The 14,972-nt window shown below is 45.4% G+C and overlaps 1 long non-coding RNA gene across 1 annotated transcript in view; it reads right to left on the bottom strand.

The window, feature by feature from the left end:
* Positions 1-14,499, bottom strand: part of LOC123465986 — a 35,977-nt gene extending 21,478 nt beyond the window's left edge. The window contains exons 1-2 of the long non-coding RNA XR_006641257.1: positions 14,348-14,499; positions 12,529-12,607 (exon numbers count right to left, since the gene is read on the bottom strand). This is a non-coding gene — a long non-coding RNA (uncharacterized LOC123465986). The remainder of the gene's footprint in view (positions 1-12,528; positions 12,608-14,347) is intronic.
* Positions 14,500-14,972: the final 473 nt, after the last annotated feature.

Genomic DNA, 14,972 nt, shown 5'->3' with positions numbered 1-14,972 from the left:
GCCCCGTGACAGTGACTTAATTACTGCCAAAGATGCTGAGAAGGATTCAAACTGCAAACTTCTTCCCCCACCTTCCCCCCCACCCCGCCCGCCCCACCAAAAGGGAAGGAAATAAAACCAAGCCCCACGCGTGAGACAAAAAAGCCAGGCACTGGGCAGGAATGTGAACTCGGCAGTGGGTACCAGGTGCATTAATTACACTTGATTGCGTGTGGGTTTACGACTGTGATCACTGGCCCAGCATCTGTGCCCAAGGAAATCCTTGGTATTTTGCAAAGCAAGATGAATATTGGCCAGATGGTGACTTCACAAGGGCATCACTCACGTAGCATTTTATTGCCCCAACACAGATTTCTGTGAAGGAATCTTGAATGCCACGCCGAACAAAACAGAACAAGAAAACCCAGTCCCCCCAGGAGGCGCAGCCGTAAGCTGAAGATGAATGTTTTTGACAGTGACCCTGACAGGAGCCCACATGGCAGGCAGGTCCCAGGCTCCAAGCTGCAGATCCTACCATCCCTGTCACAAAATGACATCATCCCGGCGTCTTCAATGCCCAGTGGGAGGGGGAGGGGGAGCCCCGAAATGTCACTCTGCAGGAAACCGGCTCCCTTACCTATTTTTTTTTTTTTAATTAAGTTTGTGTGGTGATGGGTCTCATCAGCACCTGCTTGCTTGGTAATTTGATTTTGATGGTGACCAAGTGGTCTTGCCTGGAAATCCCCACAGACAGAAGAGCCTGGCGGCTACAGTCCGTGGGGTCTCAAAGAGTCAGACACGACTGAGCGGCTAAACAACAAAGGGAAGAATGTACTTTTGGCTTCAGCAACCAGGACTAGTTCCCGGGCACTGGAAGGGACACTGAGAGTGAAGCAAATGTCTTTTAAAACTCTTAAAAACAAACAAACAAAAGCCCTGGTGTTATCAAGCCACTCTCTAACAAGCAACATAGCCCAGTTCCCAGTTGGTCTGAGAAAGTTCTTGCTCTCTGAGGACTAATGTGCGTCTGACCCACATGGAGTTAAAAGAGTAGGCGTCACACACCTGCCAGTGGCATTTGAAGTGTGGTCAGTCTGTCTGGAATCCATGCAATTTCTACAACCTACACACTTCAGTCCAAAACCACAAAATAAGGACATGCAGCTGAAGGTCACGCTGCTTCAAAACAAGGTCAGCCCGAGACAGTTCAGAAGCAGATATAACCAGAGTATGTAGCTGGAGTGTGGCCTTTTCACCCTCAGGGTTTCTGCTCACAGACCCTCCAAGTCATAATGACGTGGGGCGAGACAGGACAAAAACCAGCCTAGAGAATGACGTCGCAGCATCGATTTTCTGATGTTGTTCATTGTCTTCAAAGGCATCATCCGGTTGTGTTAAAGAAATAATAGTAGTAACCCCAACCGGGGACACACCACTTGCACACCCACTATCTGAGGCTCACACGTCCCCACCCATCAGTCCCTGTAGCCTGCTGCCTAGTGTACTTGTCCAGAGAACGGGCCCTGACGTCCAGGGCCCCGCTCCCCCACCTAACTGCTGTGTGACCTTTTTCAAGTGACTTGACCTCTCTGAGAGTCAGTGTCCTCAAGAGGTAAACAAGATCAAGAAAGAGAACCTAGTTCACAAGCCGGTCAGGACTGACGGAGGAGATGCTTTGAAAGCGCGGAAGGGAGCTTGGCACTTGGCAAACGCTCGTGTTGTCGTCGTCCAGTCATTAAGTTGTGTCCAGCTGTTTGCGACCCCATGGACTACAGCACACACCAGGCTTCCCTGTTGTGCACTAATTCCCAGGGTTTGCTCAAACTCATGTCCAGGGAGGCAGTGATGCCAGCCAACCATCTCCTCCTGCCTTCAGTATTTTCCAGTCTTTTCCAATGAGTAGGCTCTTTCGCTCAGGAAAGGGCTTGTGAGAGGTCAGCAACTATTTATTACGCAGCGCGGCAGCTGTGGAAGTGAAACAGGGCCTGCGGACCTCCACCAAGGGCACATCTGTCTTAAGTGGTAAAAATAAGATCGGCGGAACCCAGGCCCTTCTGGGCTGTTGCTTCCTGCTCTGTTCGACGGATGCAAATTCATGGCACGAAGCCCAGGGACCGCGGGGCCTTCTCCACAGGCGTGATTTGGCAGGCCACCCTGGCAAGCAGCCCACCTTACCCCATTTAAAAAAAAAAAAAAAAACCTCTATTGTTTCTGAGGAAGGCTATTTGATCCTCCAAATAAAATGCTATTCGCCGTGCCCCCGGAACAGAAACAGCTCAGGGGAGCCAGCCCCTCCTACTAAGAATCTGCTGCCGACACCAGCCAGGAGGGGCTGAGCCTAGTGACTCAGCAGAAAACGGCCTGCTGCTTACTTACAGCCCGCCTACCCCGCAGGCCAAGAGAGGAAGGCCTCTGTGAGGCAAACGGAAAAGGACTCTGATCCCCACCCGGGGCCCAAAGCATTCTTTGTCCCCTGGGACTTTAGACAAGAACCGTCCGTGTTGACATTTCAGCTGGCAGAACCAGCCAGGCCTGGCCCAGAGAGGCAGGAAGCCCCTTGGGGTGCTAGGAGCCTTCGTCCACACCCTGCGGCCTCCTTCCTGAGCCCTTTGTACATATTTGCTTGTTGAATCTCATTGCTATGAGTTGTCAAAGTATTGTGTCTCTAATCCACACATTTAGGCACCAGTGTTCTCTCAACTTCTTTCTTTTTTTTTTTTAATTTATTTATTTTGATTGGAGGCTAATTACAATACTGGGGTGGTTTTTGCCATACATTCACATGAATCAGCCATGGGTGTACATGTGTTCCCCATCCTGAAACCCCCAACCTCTTCCTTTCGCTGGCCTCTCACCACAAACCTGGGAAAGACCCAGAATTCACATCCCCTTGCTGAGCTTACTGTGGAGAAAACGGGGGCTCAGAGAAGTTGTCACCTGGCCAGTGTCACAGAGCGAGTAAGTTATGGGTGGGATCAGAAGTCAGATTTTTGACTCCTGGCCGAGGGCTATTCCGTCTAGCCCAAATTTCCCAAACGCTTGGGGTTTTAAAATCTTATGACTTGGGGGTCCAGATTTGAGACAAATTAAGGAAAATTCAGATGCGAAATGTTTTATAAAGAGCCTTAGTAGCCTTTTGTTTCTAAATCACTCTCAAACTATAACAGTCACTCTTTGTTGTATTGGCTATAATGACTGTCATTTCTTATAGCAAATAGTGACCAATGCCAAAATGGTGAACACCGTGAGATTAATAATTGATGGGCGGTGAGTGGTCCTGAGTGATCTCCTGGGGCCTGAACCAGAGCACAGGTGCCGGTAACTTCAGAACATGTCTGGGAATTCGAGTCTGGTATCTGCCCGGCCCAGGTCTTGACTGGTGATGCTGTTGTTCAGTTGCTAAGTCATGTCCAGCTCTTTATGACCCATGGACTGCAGCACTCCAGGCTTCCCTGTCCTTCACTATTATGCCCGTTGAGTTGGTGATGTTATCTAACCATCTTATCCTCTGCTGCCCCCTTCTCCATTTGCCTTCAATCTTTCCCAGCCTCAGAGTTTTTTCCAATGAGTCAGCCCTTTACTTATCTTTCATCCTCAGTTGCTCAGTCATGTCCAACTCTGTGTGACCCCAAGGACTGTAGCCTGCCAGGCTCCTCTGTCCATGGGAGTTTCCAGGCAAGAACACTGGAGTGGGTTGCCATTTCCTTCTCCATTATTTGTCTTTATTCCTCATTACATTTGAGTGCTTCACATCTTTCTTCCAATGCAACTGAAGAACTAGAACAGAAGTTATAGATAGACATGGAGACAGAAAGCACGCACCTACCAAGGGCCAGTCTTGTCCTATGCACATCATATCCCTCACGTTAGTTCATCCTCACAGCCATCAAATGAGGTTAACTGGTTGCCCAAGGGGACACCAGTAGGAGTGGTGGGATGGATTGGCCCCTGGCATTGGCCTCTTAATTACTGCAGTAAGTAAAGTCTCTAGGCCTAGCTAACATTCTGCCATCTCCACACACTCAATCAGCCCCAAACTCACAGGGCCTCCTGAGTGCCTCTCTTTATTTGTTTGCGGTTTAGTTGCTAGGTTGTCCCTGGTGGCTCAGCTGGTAAGGAATCCCCGTGCAATGAGGGAGACCTGGGTTCGATCCCTGGGTTGGGAAGATCCCCTGGAGAAGGGAAAGGCTACCCACTCCAGTATTCTGGCCTGGAGAATTCCATGGACTATAGTCCATGGGGTTGCAAAGAGTTGGACACGACTGAGCGACTTCCACTTCACTTCACTTTAGTTGCTAAGTCATGTTCGGCTCTTTGGCTCTTTGAATCTCCATGCATTGTAGCCCGCCAGGCTCCTCTGTCCATGGGATTATTTCAGACAAGAATGCTGGGGTGGGTTGTCATTTGCTTTCTGGGATATCTTCCCATACCAGGGGTAGAACCCACAGCTCCTGCGTTGGCAGGCAGGTTGTTAAGCCCGCCTCTCTTTACAGACTCTCATGTCCATCCTGTGGCTGTCCACCAGCCTCACATCTTGCCCTCATTCTGAGCTCCTCCCTCTCCTCATCCATAGCACTTTCTGAGTCTCTGAAGGTTGCTGTTTCCTCCTTTGTGTGGTTCTTCATACCCTCCCCTTCCTTTTTGGTCTCACTGCCACCCCCAAGCCCAGTCCTTCATGACGTCATCTCTGAACTACTGTAATTTCTCCCCAATTTGTATTCCTGATGCCTCCCTTCATCTGTACTTATGATGATGCGATTAATCTTCCCAGAAGATCATTTTGCACACACTGGCTTCTCCATACTTACACTCTGCAGGGGTGCTTCATTTAATAAAGTCCATATCCTTCACCCCCTTCCCCAGAAACTCTAATGTGATCTACCTTCAACTTCTCAAGTAGATTCTTCATCTCCCACCAAGCTGGTTGTTTCTTCCATTTTTTTCAACATATATTGTTGGGGTTAAACTGAGGTGATTCAATACTTTGATGAGATTTAAATAATTTTCTATTAGTTAAGGCTATGGATTTCCAGTAGTCATGTATGGATGTGAGAGTTGGACTGTGAAGAAAGCTGAGTGCTGAAGAATTGCTACTTTTGAACTGTGGTGTTGGAGAAGACTCTTGAGAGTCCCTTGGACTGCAAGGAGATCCAACCAGTCCATTCTAAAGGAGAGCAGTCCCACTGGGTGTTCTTTAGAAGGAATGATGCTAAAGCTGAAACTTCAATACTTTGGCCACCTCATGCGAAGAGTTGACTCATTGGAAAAGACTCTGATTCTGGGAGGGATTGGGACAGGAGGAGAAGGGGACAACAGAGGATGAGATGGCTGGATGGCATCACTGACTCAATGGATGTGAGTCTGAGTGAACTCCAGGAGTTGGTGATGGACAGGGAGGCCTGGTGTGCTGCGATTCATAGCGTCGCAAAGAGTCGGACATGACTGAGTGACTGAACTGAACTGATTATGAGATAATTGGAAACTTAAAGACTTGCAAGAACAGTACTCAGATTCAACAAGGGTTACCTTTGTGCTACACTCTCTTCTCTTCCTATGGTCATGGACACCTATTAATTTTTTCTTAAAACTGGATATCCACATGCAGATAAATGGATGTGCACCCCATCCACAAAAATCAGCTTAGAAATGGATCAAACATTTAAATGTAAGACATGAAACAGTAAAATGCCTAGAAAAGCTCTTGAACATTCATCTTGGCAATGACTTCTTGGATATGACACTGGAATCACAGGCAACAAAGGCAAACATAGACAAGTGGGATTATGTAAAACTAAAAGCCTTCTGCACAGCATGGGAAATGATCAACAAAATGAAAATGCAACCTACAAACTGGGAGAAAATAATTGCAAACCATATATTTGGTTAAAAAAAAAAAGTTAATACCCAAAATGTCCAAGAAACTAACTCCATGCCATATCTTTAATCTTTAATTTTCTTTAACCTGGATTTCTTCCTTAGCCATTTCTTTATGGATGACTTTTGAAAAGACTACAGAGCAGTTGTTTTTAAAAATGTCTGTCAGTATCCTAATGTGATATTTCCCTATGATTAAAGTAATGCTTTTTGCAAGAAAAAGAAAAAAACATATATGGTTTTTTACCCCACTTCCATAGAGTGTCCTCTGGAGTTAATGGTTTTTGTCTCTCTCTCCACCACGACTTTTCTGGTCCACCTTCAATGCCGGAGACCTGGGTACAAACCTTGGGTTGGAAAGATCTCCTGGAGAAGGGAATGGCTACCGACTCCAGTATTTTTGCCTGGAAAATCTCATGGACAGAGGACCCTGATGGGCTACAGTCCACCAGGTCACAAAGAGTCGGACCCGACCAAGTAACTAATGCTAACACACGGCCACTGGCCAGTGCGCTGGCTATCTTCTAGAGTTCAACAAGAATACTGGGGTGGGTTGTCACCCCAGTATTAGGGACAACACCCTCCATGGAGCAGTCCCTATGCACTCCACCCGTCCAGATTATTATCACTTCTGATTCCTATAATAGCTTCTGGACCACACATTCGGTTCTGAGCCAAGGATGCCTTAGTCAACTTTTATGAAGTTATCTGGTCTCAGCTACTCATTTACAAACTCAGAATAGATCTCTGCTGTAACCAAACATCTCTAATTTTCCAGGACAACAGTGAATCAAAATTTGTGCTTGTTGTAAGGTTGTAAGCCCTGATTTTACTTTAGAAAGTAGAGTAGATGAAGATCTGTATATCCCATTTTTATCTCCACTTCTTAATGCAGGGTATATAATAAAAATTGGCCAGGTCTGACTAGGTTTTTCTTTAGCCATGTAACCACACATGTGTCTTTTTTGTTCTCTTGGCCTGCTATTTTTAAATGGTGTAATTGGCTTAAAAGAGGGGTTGTTGTTGTTGTTCAGTTACTAAGTCGTGTCCAACTCTTTGTGAACCCAAGGATTGTAGCATGCCAGCCTCCTCTGTCCTCCACTATCTCCCGGCTGCTGCTGCCGCTGCTAAATTGCTTCAGTCGTGTCCGACTCCGTGAGACCCCATAGACAGCAGCTCACCAGGCTCCCCCATCCCTAGTATTCTCCAGGCAAGAACACTGGAATGGGTTGCCATTTCCTTCTCCAACTATTTCCCAGAGTTTGCTCAAATTCATGTCCATTGAGTCAGTGAAGCTATCTAACCATCTTGTCCTCTGCCACCTTCTTCTCCTTTTGTCTTCTGTCTTTGCAAGCTTCAGGGTCTTTTCCAATGAGTCAGCTCTTCACATCAGGTGGCCAAAGTACTGGAGCTTCAGCCTCAGCATTAGTCCTTCCAATCAATATTCAGGGTTGATTTCCTTTAGGATTGACAGATTTGATCTCCTTGCAGTCCAAGGAACTCTCAAGAGTCTTTTCCACCACCACAATTCAAAAGCATCAATTCTTCAGCACTCAGCCTTGCTTTTGGTCCAGCTCTCACATCCATACATGACCACTGGAAAAACCATAGCTTTGACTATAAGGACCTTTGTCAGCAAAGTGATGTCTCTATTTTTTAATATACTTTCTAGGTTTGTCATAGCTTTCCTTCTAAGGAGCAAGTGTCTTTTAATTTCATGGCTGCAGTCACCATCTGCAGTGATTTTGGAGCCCAGGATAATAAAATCTGTCACTGCTTCCACTTTTTCCCTTCTATTTGTCGTGAAGCCATGGGACCAGATGCCATGATCTTTGTTTTTTTAATGTTGAGTTTCAAGCCAGCTTTTTCACTCTCCTCTTTCACCCTCATAAAGAGATTCTTTAGTTCCTCTTCACTTTCTGTGTAAATACCTGAGATTGTTGATATTTTTCCTGGAAGTCTAAATTCCAGCTTGTGATTCACCCAGCCCAGCATTTCACATGATGTACTCTGCATATAAATTAAATTAAATAAGCAGGATGACAATGAACAGCTTTGTTGTACTCCTTTCCCAATTTTGAACCAGTCAGTTTTTCCATGTCCAGAGGCATTGTGAGAGTATAAACTTTGGAATTCTTAAAGTTCTAGAGACCTTTTCAAGAGTATTCTTGGAGAAAGGGTAAAAAAGGAGGTAAGCCAAGAGGTAGGTTCCATCTCTTTCAGGTCCTCACTCCTTCTGCAGAGATGTTCTTCTTAAATCTATTTCATAGGTTTATGTTTCATGCCTACAAAGCATTCTTCGTGGCTTTAAAATATTTTAAAATTACTCTAATAGATTATTTCTTAAGTCTTTTTGTTTTTTCTCTTTTGCCTGTTGCTGAGGAGAAAGGAAAGGAATGCATGTATTGAGCCTTACTATATGCCGGGCACTGTGCTCACTGCAGACACTCTGATTAACTCCATTTTATAGGAGATGTGAAGGGTTTGCATTAAGGCTCCATGATGGTGAACAAAGTCAAGATGTGAACTGAGTGCAGTAGCCATTACAGCAAGTCCCCTACATATGAACAAGTTCAGTTCTGAGAGACATCATTCATAAGTCCAATTTGTTTGTAAGTCCATTAAGTCTGACTCTTTGTGACCCCATGGACTGCAGCATTCCAGGCTTCACTGTCTCTTACCACCTCCCAGAGTTTGCCCTAGTTCATATCCATTGAATCTGTGATGCCGTCCAACCATCTTATCCTCCGTTGCCCTCTCCTCCTCCTGCCTTCAATCTTTCCCAGCATCAGGGTCTTTTCCAATGAGTCAGCTGTTCACCTCAGGTAGCCAGTGAGTCAGCTGTTTGCATCAGGTGTCCAAAATATTGGAGCTTCAGCTTCAGCATCAGTTAGCATAGGTGCCCAGCTAACACAATCCGATATATAGTACTGTACTATAATAGGTTTATAATACTTTCCACACAAATAACACATACAGGACAAACACACACTTAAATAGAGAAAAAATTTTTAGTCTTACGGTACAGTGCCTTGAGAGTTCAGTCCTTCGGTACAGTGCCTTGAGAGTTCAGTCCTTCAGTACAGTACCTTGAGAGTTAGTCTTACGGTACAGTACCTTGAGAGTTCAGTCCTTCGGTACAGTACCTTGAGAGTTCAGTCCTTCGGTACAGTACCTTGAGAGTTCAGTCCTTCGGTACAGTACCTTGAGAGTTAGTCTTACAGTACAGTACCTTGAGAGTTCAGTCCTTCGGTACAGTACCTTGAGAGTTAGTCTTACAGTACAGTACCTTGAGAGTTCAGTCCTTCGGTACAGTACCTTGAGAGCTCAGTGGTACAGAACAACAGCTGTCATACAGGGACTGGCAGCCAGTGAACAGGCAAGAAGAGTTACTGACTAGAGAGGGGAGAGGAGATGGGAGATGGGAGAGCTGAAGGATGATCAGCAATAGGAGGTGGAGGGCAAGCTGTGATTCCACTCACGCCTGACATTGATGGAATGCATGTTTGCATCTTTGAAAGTTCACAACTTGAAGGGTCATATGTAAGGGACTTACTGTACCTGACTTTTGTGGGTTGTCCAGAGAGATAGGTAAGGTGCTGGAGCATGCCCATACTTCGCCAGCATTTTGATGAGAAGACAGCCTACGTGATAAAGCAGGGTGTATGATCTCTGCAGAGCTGTTTGGTGAAGGTGGGTCAGCCAGCTGATCAACCTACATCTCATCTAAGAATGGAAAGCTTGGATGGGAATGCCTGTGATGTCCATGGCTGGCATATATTCTTCTCTCTCTGACTGTGTTGGTTGAAGTCTGGAGGAAAACTGGGCTTGCAGGGCCTTAACTAGACCTGACCTTCTGAAGGTTTAGCATTTCTGGCAGCAGCGCTGACCTCTTCAAACCGCAAACCGCAGCATGGCTCAGAACGCGAGGTATTGAATTGAGCCCAAAAGAGCCTTCCGGAAGCTTGCCCACAAACCAAGATACACAAGGCAGGTATTTCTAGCCAGTGAATACCTTATGCATGACTATGCAAAGCCAAGACTTTACCAACACTCAGAGACACTAAGAAATCTTAAATGGAAAATGTGGACAAAGGAAGCTGGCAATTTGATTCAAAGAGAACAGGTTCCCAAATGAGTGGTTCCAAGACAAGCAAGACTTAACCATAGTCAGACCATTTGCCTAAGAACCCTCACCAGGAACCAAATCACACATTAAAATCTGTAAGTTCCACATGCCCAGTAGAGCTGCCAAGGTGTCTGAGACCAGCTGGCCCACCTGCCTATCAAGCCCATCGAACCATTTTCCCCTCTGCTGACAAGGGTGCTCTGCGTGCCGCTTGATTGGAAGCTAGATTACTATTTAGCAAAAGCTTTTCCATGAAGCCAGTGTTCCAGGAGCCATGATTTAATTTTGCTGGGAAGTCATGAGCCTGATTTTGAAACTGTTGATATTGTTATGGAAATTATCGCTGTACTCAATTCCAATGAATCGTTTATTTACTTATTTTTCTTTTTTAAACTAGGGCAGAGGAATTGAAAGAATGGGGGAAATTAGGCCTGTAGCAGAGAACAAAACACAAGAGAGCATTTCAGAGGATGAATACAGTAAATTACAAAGCTTAAAGAAAAGAAATGGCATTTCTCTGAAATTCTACCTATTTTCCACCTCCTTCGGCTCATCCTTGGAGGCACCTCCTCCTTTTTCCCAAAACACTCACAGTTGCCTTAGCTTTTGATACATCACCTCCTGATGGCGAAGGTTGTAGGATGGTGAGGTCTCACAACCCAGACTCTCGAGGACAGATATTAGCCCTTAATGGACTAAAGGTCTATCTTTCTTCTGAAGCTCTCAATGGCCTAGAATAAGGCCCTGCCAAATAAGTATGTGTTCTCAGTCATTCAGTCATGTCCGACTCTTTGTGACCCCATGGACTGCAGCCTGCCAGACTCGTCTGTCCATGGGATCCTCCAGGAGGCAAGAATGCTGGAATAGATTGCCATGACCTCCTCCAGGAGATCTTCCCAACCCAGGGATCAAACCTGTGTCTCTTAGGTCTCCTGCATCGGCAGGTGGATTCTTTACCACTGAGCCACCTGGGAAGCCTGCATGCACTAAATAAATAGAGCAGATGTTATCGAACTTCTATTTTCTGAGCAGAAAACTGAAGGAATTAACACCCAAGCAGAAAGGCCATGGCTCCTATATTAATCTTTTCCAAATCTGAGGGGTAACCTTTATGAGTGTGTGTATGTGTGTGTTTTAAGTGGAGGGAGAGGGACTTCGTTAACAGGTTCTAAAGAATAAAGCTGTTTTCATTTTTTTTTTTTTAATGAGAAAGAAGATGGAAGGAAGGAAGGAGGGGAGAAAGGGGAAGGATGGGTGGCAGAGAGCAAAAATAAAGCCAAGACTACAATCACACACTGCAGAATGAACCTACCAACAGAGATTTTGCCTACAGTATCTGTTGATTGGCAAAGCATATAGAAAAATAGATATGACTCCATCTTCTGGTAGTGTGGAGTAATAGCAGGAGCAAACATGCATTTCTCTGATGTCTTTTTGTTTTGTTTCTATTTTAAGGTACTCCTCGAGGTCTGCCTCTTCTCATGGCAATGTCATCAGAAGATGACTGCCTTATCAATACTTCTATTCCCTAAAGCAAAAAGGGGACAAGGAGCAGCTTTCAAGGACGCTTCAGAGTCTGATGCTAAAACGCACCACTCATCTATGTGTACAATCCAGAAGTCATAGCTGCCTTCCTTGCACTAAAATGGGGCTTCTCTCTCATAGCTCAGTCGGTAAAGAATCTGCCGGCAATGCAGGAGACCTGGGTTCAATTCCTGGGTTGGGCAGATCTCCTGGAGAAGGAAATGGCAACCCACTCCAGTATTCTTGCCTGGAGAATCCCCAAGGACAGAGAAGCCTGGCGGGCTACAGTACATGGGGTCTCAAGAGTCAGACATGACTTAGGGACTGAACCATGAACAAAAAGAAGCAATGCTCTTGGGATTAGCTCAGTGAAATAAACACACACCATGGACCTGAACATTCTAGAAAGATTAATGTTGTCGACTGGTGCTGGGTGACAGCCCCGCCCCACAGCCCCAGCATACCAGGATGGTGTCTGTTCTGCAAGTACGATGGGTCAGGGTACACAAGCACCACCCTCACCTGCTTCTCAACAATGACTAATTCTTCCCCAAGATTAAAAAAAAAAAGACAACACGCTCACAGAACCCAGACCCACCCAGAGCACATTTCTGAGCAAGAATCCTGTGAAATGTTTGTGTGGGGGTGGTGAGAACTGGAGGACAGAACAGTGCTGACAGGAAGATGTGGTCATGCTTTCTTTTTCCTGAGATAAAACGGAGAGTGGTGTGAGAAGCCGCTGGCTGAGTCGGAGGGCTGGACAAGCGCCTCACTTGGGTTTCCTGCCTCTGTGTTCCCCAGAGGTGCCTGGCCGTAGAGCATTTCTTGGGATTGACTACCAGGGTCTTCCCAGCTGGGGTGGGCTGGATGGAGGGTTGACCCAAAAGGCACATCATTCTTTCCCTTAATCTCAAATGAAGGTCCCCAACATCCCACGGAAACAGCAGCCTCTGTAGAGGTCAGATGAGAGCAGTGCTATGAGACCTGAAACAGGAGGCAGGAGAGGGGAATGAAGTACCTACCTGGGCGACAGAACCAAGGGCGTGGGTCTCTTCATTCTGAAGCCAGGAGACCATCTCAAGTTTCGTATCAAAGGACAAGCTAAAACCAAGAGGAAAGACCCACACATGACATCTTGTGGGATCAGCGATTCCTCTAGCGGGCGCTGCCCTCTGTTCTCCCTGCTCCCCTATTCAATCGCATTCTGGGGTGATTGGGAACTCAGCTCATCATGATATTGGCTACAACAGTAATGATAACAATAGCACCCAATCAAAAAATGGGTCAGTCAGTCAGTTCAGTTGCTCAGTCATATTCGACTCTGTGACCCCATGGACTGCAGCACGCCAGGCTTCCCTGTCCATCACCAACTCCCAGAGCTCACTCAAACTCATGTCCATCGAGTCAGTGATGCCATCCAACCATCTCATCCTCTGTTGTCCCCTTCTCCTCTTGCCTTCAACCTTTCCCAGCATCAGGGTCTTTTGTAATGAGTCAGTTCTTCGTATCAGGTGGCCAAAGTATTGGAGTTTCAGCTTCAACATCAGTCCATCCAATGAATGTTCAGGACTGATTTCCTTTAGAATGGACTGGTTGGCTCTCCTTGCTGTCCAAGGGACTCTCAAGAGTCTTCTCCAACACCACAGTTCAAAAGCAGCAATTCTTCAGCACTCAGCTTTCTTTATAGTCCAACTCTCACATCCATACATGACTACTGGAAAAACCATAGCCTTGACTAGACGGACCTTTGGACCTTTGTGGGCAAAGTAATGTCTCTGCTTTTTAATATGCTGTCTAGGTTGGTTATAGCTTTTCTTCTAAGGAGCAAAAAATGGGTGGAAGATCTAAATAGAAATTTCTCCACAGAAGACATTCAGATGCCTAAAACAGCATATGAGAAGATACTCAACATCACTAATTAGGAGAGAAATGCAAATCAAAACCACAATGAGGTATCACCTCACACCTGTCAGAATGGCCGTTATCAAAAAAATCTACAAATGAGAAATGCTGGAGAGGGTGTGGAAAAGAAGGCTACGCCCACACCTCCCCACTGTTGGTAGAAATGCACACTGGGGCAGCACTATGGAGAACGGTATGGAGGTTCCTTAGAAAACTAAAAATAGAGCTGCCATATGATCCAGCAGTCCCACTAATTCACATATATCTGGAGAAAACCATAATTCCAAAAGATATAGGCACCCCAAAGTTCACTGCAGCACTGTTTTCAAGGACATGGAAGGACATGGAAGCAATCCAAATGTCCATTGACAGAGGAATGGATAAAGAAAATGTAACGCATACACAGAATGGAATAATACCATTTGCAACAACGTGGATGGACCTAGAGTTTGTCATATTGAATGAAGTCAGTCAGAGAAAGACAAATACCATATGATATCACTTACATGTGGAATCTAAAAAAGGGTGCACAAATGAACTTACTTACAAGACAGAAATAGAGTTACAGATGTAGAAAACAGATTGATGAGCACCAGGAGGTAAGGGGTGGAGGGATACACTGGGAGATTAGAATTGACATATACACACTGCTACATGCAAAATAGATAACCAATAAGGACCTACCATAGAGCACAGGGACCTCTATTCAATACTCCATAATGGCCTACATGGGGAAAGAATCTAGAAAAGAGTGGATACATGTATATGCGTAACTGATTCACTTTGCTGTACACCTGAAACTAACACAACACTGTAAATCAACTATACCCCAATAAAATTAAAAAAAAAAAAAATAGAAACGACCTAATTGTCCAATTATAGAGTTTGTTGAATGAACTATGGTATAGTCACCTTCCAGAATCCAATCCTTCTCTTTACCTGAAAGACCTGAAGATTTCTTCTTTGAACTTCGTTCATTTAGCTGGTTGATTGTTCACAGTTGATTGTTTCAGATAAATTTTTCCTAGTATCCTTTAGCTCTATCAGCTTGTAGATTAAGGCTTCCCAGGTGGCCCAGTGGTAAATAACCCGCCTGCCAACGCGGGAGACACAGGTGACTCAGTTCCAATCTCTGGGTCAGGAAGATGCCCTAAAGGAGGAAATGGAAACCCACGCCAGTATTCCTGCCCAGAGAATCCCATGGACAGAGGAGCCTGGCGGGCTACAGTCCATGAGGTCACAAAGAGTCGGACACGATTGAGCATGCACTCAGCAGAGGCGTGTAGATTACGGGACTTTTCTGGACTTAGGATTTTAAATACCAGCTCTGGTCCATTGTTTTGATTCTCTTCTCCAGTCATAGGTTTGCTGGACCACCTTTGCAAATTGTTTTGCATTTCACCCACTTTCCCTTTGAAAGTGGGTGAAATGCTTTGTTTCCTCATTTTAATTCATTTTTATTCTTTTTATTTTTTCTTTATCTCCCCTGTTAAATCTTTTACTCTATCAGTACTTTGTAATTTAGTCTTTATTGTGTGTGTTAGTTGCTCAGTCGTGTCCCACT

This window comes from Bubalus bubalis, chromosome 7, assembly GCF_019923935.1.
Source record: "Bubalus bubalis isolate 160015118507 breed Murrah chromosome 7, NDDB_SH_1, whole genome shotgun sequence".
Taxonomy (NCBI): Eukaryota; Metazoa; Chordata; class Mammalia; order Artiodactyla; family Bovidae; genus Bubalus; species Bubalus bubalis.
The sequence above is the reverse complement of the archived record's forward strand: the minus strand, read 5'-3'. Positions and strand labels throughout refer to the sequence as shown.